The sequence below is a fragment of the Acanthisitta chloris genome, unplaced genomic scaffold (assembly GCF_000695815.1).
Source record: "Acanthisitta chloris isolate BGI_N310 unplaced genomic scaffold, ASM69581v1 scaffold32354, whole genome shotgun sequence".
NCBI classification, from domain to species: domain Eukaryota; kingdom Metazoa; phylum Chordata; class Aves; order Passeriformes; family Acanthisittidae; genus Acanthisitta; species Acanthisitta chloris.
In genome coordinates this window covers 10,825-17,115 of record NW_008669283.1, presented here as the reverse complement: position 1 = coordinate 17,115, position 6,291 = coordinate 10,825, and the positions used below count along the sequence as shown (strand labels likewise).

General features: G+C 50.6%; 1 protein-coding gene across 1 annotated transcript in view; it reads left to right on the top strand.

The window, feature by feature from the left end:
- The window catches only part of ZMAT4 (zinc finger, matrin-type 4), a 36,716-nt gene that overhangs the window by 22,989 nt on the left and 7,436 nt on the right, over positions 1–6,291 (top strand). The gene's annotated exons all lie outside the window — the stretch shown is intronic.

Sequence of the window (6,291 nt, the reverse complement as noted above, 5' to 3'; positions counted from 1 at the left end):
AGGGAGAACAGCCTTCCTTCGTCTGTCTGTCTGTCCGTCTATCCTGTCTCCATGGGGAGGGGCTCTGGCACCTGTAGGGTCCCTGTGGGGGCTGTGCCCTGGGGTCACACAGATTTGGGACTTGCACTCCTCTGGGAGGCACAGCCACAAGCCAGGCCAGTAGCCTCAGTGGCCGGAGCCCCCTGGCATCCCCCAGTTCCCCCGAGCCTGTGGTGGAGATGTGCGATTTGTACTGGCTGAGGATGCATCCACGACTGAGTCCTGACAAAGCACCTGTTTCCCCGGGGGTGTAGGTAGAGGAGAGGCACGAGCCTCTTGTCTGCAAGGTCTGGGTTATGATCCTGTGCGCACACAGGGACCTGGCTGAGGCGGCCGAGGAGGAAGGGCAGGTTTGATTCAGAGGTCTGGTTTGCCAGTGAGGCTCTGCAATAGCGTTCTAAAATACCTGGTTTTTTTTCCTTGCTAAATGAAATAATTTTCCTTTAAATACTAATGACTATACAGTGTATTGTGCATTTCTTGATCTCCCATAAACCTTGTAATGGTTATCCAGATCCTCCTGTGCTACCTAGTGTGACTCACGGTGCCATCAATGATTCATGTGGCTGAGTCACTGCCCGCTGCTGGAAATACGCAGGGAATAAAACCTGGGACAGTAACATGGAAGTGCTCAGTACTTTGAACTGTGCCAAGCTCAAGGGTGGCTGAGGATGTCATTAACTGTAAATAAATCAATTGTGAAGTGTTTTATTCATTTGGCTTGTGCCTGGGAGAGTTGAAATTGGAGGCGTTCACAGCCTCATCAGCCTGCCTTGGTTTTTACCTTTACGATGGTGCTGTGCATGGTTGGAGTTTGCAGGTGGATCCAGTGTGGTCCCAGCAGTGTCTGTGGGTGGCAGGAGGGGGACAACAGAGCTGTGTCCTTTGGTTGGACACATCAGGGTGCTGTTTTGGGGGCTGCAGTCTGGGGTCCTCAGTGTTCCCCAGTGCCAGCCAGGTGTGCAGCCAGGCCTGAGGAGCCAAGGAGGCTGTCCCGGAGCCTGCTCAGCTAGGAAATCTTCTTTCTCACAGTTTTTCTTAACTAGGCCATGTGCATCTGTCCGTTTGTGTCCATCCAGGATGTGCTTAGTTGAGAGCCTAGAGCAGATCTTTACAGGTGTCGAAGGCAGATCTCTGCAGTGACCAGCACAGAACGAGATCTGTCTCTGCCCGAGCAAACAGCCTCACCTTGGCAGGTAACAGTGGCAGTTCAGAGATACCTGGTGGTGGCCCATCCCAGGCTGTCACCTTGTCTCACCATCGTGTCCAGTGGGTCAGAGTTGGCAGGATGTGGCCACAGTGGGGACTGTGGGCCCATGCACTCCCTGCTCTGCTCTGCCTTTGCTGCCTTGGTTTTCCTTGGAACACAAAGTCGTCGCCTTCCCCTGCATCCCTAGTGGCTTCTCCCATCACAGCTTAAATATTAATTCTATTTTGACTAGTGTGGGAGACGAACATTTGATGCATTGTGTGAGCTTGGAACAAGCAGTGTCAGTTGAAGTACAACATTTCAGCAGCCTTTGATGTTTTGATAATGGCTGTAATAAAATATTTATTGATAAATATGAATGTGTATTTGGAGAAATAAGAATAGAGATTTATTTTTGGACAACTGATATTTATAGGAAACAAAAACATTGATTCTCCTCACCAAGTGCTCATCCTGCAATTTTGAAGTCTTATTTTCTTCTCAGAAATGAGAAAGAGGAGCAAAAAAAAAAACCAAAAATTGAGCACTGTTTCTGCAGTCTGTGCTGAGTTAAAGCTGCAGCACACGGGAGCACACGGGCACATACCCCTGTGCCTTGGCTGAGCAGAGGGCAGGGTCCTGCCAGCTCCCTCTGAGCAGCTCTGAGTGGCTTTCCAGCTGTGGCACAGAGCTGCTCCAGGACCATTTGCTCCCAGGGCTGGTCTGGAATCCCCTCTGCTCCTACTGGGCAGGGAAGTATGTGGACATACCCTGAAAGAGGAAGAAATTAGGGGTTTTCTTGCTGCAGAGCTGCCTCCCCTGGCTGCCCCTGCACCCTAGCATTGATCACAGAAAGACAAAACCCGGTGAGTCCCAAGCCCTGAATTCCAGGCTCTGCCGCAACAGCTTGTGCCAGTTCAGCAACACAGAGTGGCCATGGCTGGGTTGGAGGTGTCAGCATAGCTCTGCCTGGCAGCTCTCTGCCCTCCCCAGCCTGTGCCAGGCACGGGGAGGAGGAACAGCAGGTTTGCTCCATCAGGTCACATCCCACCAGTTTTAGTTCACATCTGGCGTCCCCCATGGCCGAGCTCTCCCATTCCCTCCCTGGGGCAGGTGAGCTCCACAGGGGCAGGTGCTTAGTGAGGGGCTCTGCCTGGTGCTGGGGCTGGGCCAAATCCTGCAAGCTCTGCACTCTGACTTGCCAAAACAAAGCACAGCAGGCTCTGCAGTACAGGACACAGGGATGTTGTCACCTGGGGCCTTTGTGTTCCCAGGTAAATTGGCAGCACTGCACTGTCTTGCAGAATCAGGCAAAGAGCTGAGTTTCATTTTCCATCTCAGCTCATAATTTCTTTGTATGCCTTATAAATACTTCTCGTTCTGTGCTGTCACTTGTGGTTAGTAAGAAGCAGTTTAACAAGAACTCCCCTGGAATGGGTTTTAGTGTATTTTATGCAGAATGACATTAATGACTTGACTTGTTAATATTTTATTTAATGGGGATAGGAGGACATTCCATTTTACATAAATGCATGTCACACAGGAGGGGAGGGAATGCTGATGTGTCATGAGGATGCAAAAAGGAATGTGAATACAGCCAGAGCCCAGCAGCTCCCAGCATGGACCACTCGGGCTGGGACCACCTTCCCATCACAGGTGGCCTGTGGGGCTGAGCTCAACCCCTGCACACTAGTTGGGGAGTTTTGTGAAACCAGTTTCAGTCAAGTGGAAGCTTTGATGGGCTCCAGTGAGATCAAATTCTGCTAATTTGGATATCTTGGAGGTCATTATTGCCTGTGATCTCATCCTGCTGCTCATCATTCCTGTTCTCCATCTCCGTCCTAGTTCATGGAATCGGCCCAGTGTGTGACCACATGCTCCAGCTGGTGGGAAGAGCCACATCAGGGAATGGCACTGAATTCCCCTTGCTGGACACAGGGAGGGGGGACAGGGTTCCCCCTGTTCATCATTGTGAGCAGCCTTGATGTCCTGGGGAAGAAGGTCAGTGTCCCTGGTTAGGAGCTGGAATCACTGAGGGTGTTTCCACCTACACCAGTAATTAGAATTCACTGAGGCTGCTGTTAATGTGCTGCTAAATTGGCTGCTGAGCAGCAGAACCTTATTACCTTAAATTAAAGTATTACCCTTTTCTTACTTCCCCAGTCCCACTCTGCTGTCCAGAGATCCCAGCGTGGTCTGAGTGCTTGGTCTGCTGTAAGGTCCTGCTGCACTGTGCCGGCCATGGACTGCTTTTCTCATCCCTTCCCGCCCCTTCCCATCCTTCCCCTGAGTTGTGGCACAGATTCATCTGGTTTCTGATGCCTGTTAGTTTAAGGGAACAGGAGCTGCCAGTGATGGTCCGAGGTTTTGACTGCAAAACCATCGCTGCTGCTGCATCAGGAATAAATTCCCTAACACAACTGCACATCTGCAATTTGATTTTTATTCTGTGCCACATCATGACACGTAAAAATGCAGGAACTATTTAAATACCTCTGCAGTATTTCTGCCTTGTTGTTTTCAAGTACTCATCTGAATAGTTTTGAAATATTATTTACTGCAGATGTTTATGTTGGGCCAAATTCTCAGGTGAGCGATGCATGGAGGCATTTGAGAAAAGCAGGACTGTTGGTGTAGCTGATGTCTGGAGCTCAAAACATGAGAAGGGACTTTTTGGGAACCTCTAGGTCCAGCTGGGGAGAGGTCAGTGTGTTTATTGCATGTGCAGTTAATTATGGTGAGCATGAACTGATTGGATTTGAGAATGCCACACAGTGCTTGTTCTAAATGAGGTGTTTTAACAATTTCTGCAAAGAAATAATACTGTAGAAAGCCAGAAGAGACTATAGCATGGTACATTAGAACTGTTCCTAAGAAGCACAGCAACCCCTGCTAGGAATCCCATGGCTCTGGTGGTTTTAAGCGGAGACCTTAGTTTGGCTGGAGATGGTCTGTTCCCTTCAGTTCAGAGCAGAAACCTGCAGAGACTCTAAAATGTTCAAATTCTTGGGGTTTGTGGGAGAACAGGACAGAAATCACTTCAGCATCAGTGGCTCAGGGTGCTGCTGCTGTATGGGCAGTGTCAGTGATGCTGGTGCAGCCCTTGAGGCTGAGGGAATTGTTGGGATGTGAAAACACAAAGGAGAGGAGGGGAGGAGCTGCCACTCTGGCACTCAGCACAGTGAGGGAGGCATCAGAGTCTGGAAACACTTTGGTCTGCATTTATGGGCTTAGTTCACATCAGGTCTTACCCTGTGAGCAGGAGTGAGAGCCCACGGGTTGCTCTCCCTCGCAGGAGTGTCCCGAAGGGCAAGGGGAGCGTTGTGTACGTTCAGCCATGCTGTTCCCTTCTGCCATGGCTCGGTTTGGTGTTGCCATAGTTCCTAAAAGAACTACTAGGAATAGACTTTTAGCCCAGCTGGTGGTCTAGCTCTTGGCCCAGGTCACTTCTTTAGGGAAGGAGAAAGAAGTGCATTGAATCCACTTTTGCAGCTTCTGCAGGCATGGAGGAACTTCCCTGGCAGCATGATGTTCTGCTGTGATGGCAAGAGTCAGTGAGGAATCTTCGGGTTGAAAACCTGTCTAGAAAGACAAAATTGACCATTAGTGTATAAATAATTGCTTGATCTCCTGTGTGCCAGCCAGGGTCATGTCTGCTCTGGAGGGAGGGAGGAGGGCACCAGGGCCTCAGGAATGGACTAAACCCTGCGTTTTTCCAGGAAGTCTAACTGACCTGAAGCACAAACATCATCAGACATTTCCAGCAGCAGCTGTCCGGGGAGAAGGCCTTGTCCCCTTCCCTCTTGTGCTGAGTGCTGCTGGGCTCCTTGTTTGAGATTCTCAGCTTTTCAGAGGGGGGAGCTGGAGGTGGTTTGGACGTTTCTGCGCTGCACACAGGGAGGGGCAGCTCGTCCCGTATTCCTGTGCTTCCATTGGCAGTGCCTCCTGTGTGTGTCCTGAGCACAGACACTCTTCAGGGGAGTAAATGCCTGCAGCGCGTGTCTCCGATGTTGAGTTTGACTGTAGCTGAACAGACAGCGCAGAGGCTGGTGTTGGTGTGTTTAGTTCTCCACTCGGATGTTTTCCAGTGGATGTGCCAAGAGACAGTTCCTGTGCCTTTCATTATAAATCACTTTGCAGCTCCTGGTTGAGATGTGCATGAATCTGGTTAATTGCCTGGGTTTTTTCTCCCCTGCAATCTGTGCCCGGGGGCAGAGCAGTGAATTAGGAGAGATGCTGTTCCAACCAGGTGCCTTCTCCACGCAGGGAGTGGTGGGTGCTGCTCCTCAGGGGAGTTGGATGCTCCCGTGGGTCCTGCAACCCCTTCACAGGGTGCTGATTTTCCCTGGCATGGCCCAGGGAGTGGGACGGGCCACAGACCTCATTTCTTGTGCTCTGGGGGTGTTTGCGTGGTTTGGTTCAGCACTGTTGATGCTGTTTGTCTGCAGGAGATAAACCCATCACGGTGTGACCTGTGCACTTCTGCAGCACTCAGCACCATCACTTGCCCTGCTTGCTCCTGCCCTCCCTTCCGCAGCCAAGGCACAGCTCAGCTCCTGGTCTCTGCTGTCACAGAATCACACTCATATTAAATAAAATAAAATACAGTATAGTTACATACAAAATTGCTTGTAACTGAGGCAATCAGATCAGCAATGAAGTGGGGATCAGCAAAGGCCGTGAAGAGATTTGTTAGAAGGTAAATAAAACAAACCCAAGGAAATTTCATAAGGTTTCTGTTGTGACCCCACTGAGAGATGTCATTTCTGGTTCAGTGGCACTCAGCTGGCAGCCGCAGAGCAGCAGCCTGATGAGCAGTGGTTAGTTTTTGTATGTGTGAAGGGCTTACATTAGCACTGTGTGCTGTAGGCAGGTACTGCAGCCCAGAGACAGCCCGACAGGTGAGGAGCTCCTGCTTTGGCTGTGGGAGGTTACCTGGTACCCTACCAGGCTCCCAACCCTGACCTTCAGCCAGAGCATGGGCCGTAGGAGATCAGGGTCTGTGCTTGGCCGTTCACTTCCGTGGGTAGATCAGAGCAGATCACTTTGGGGAAGGAGGGTTC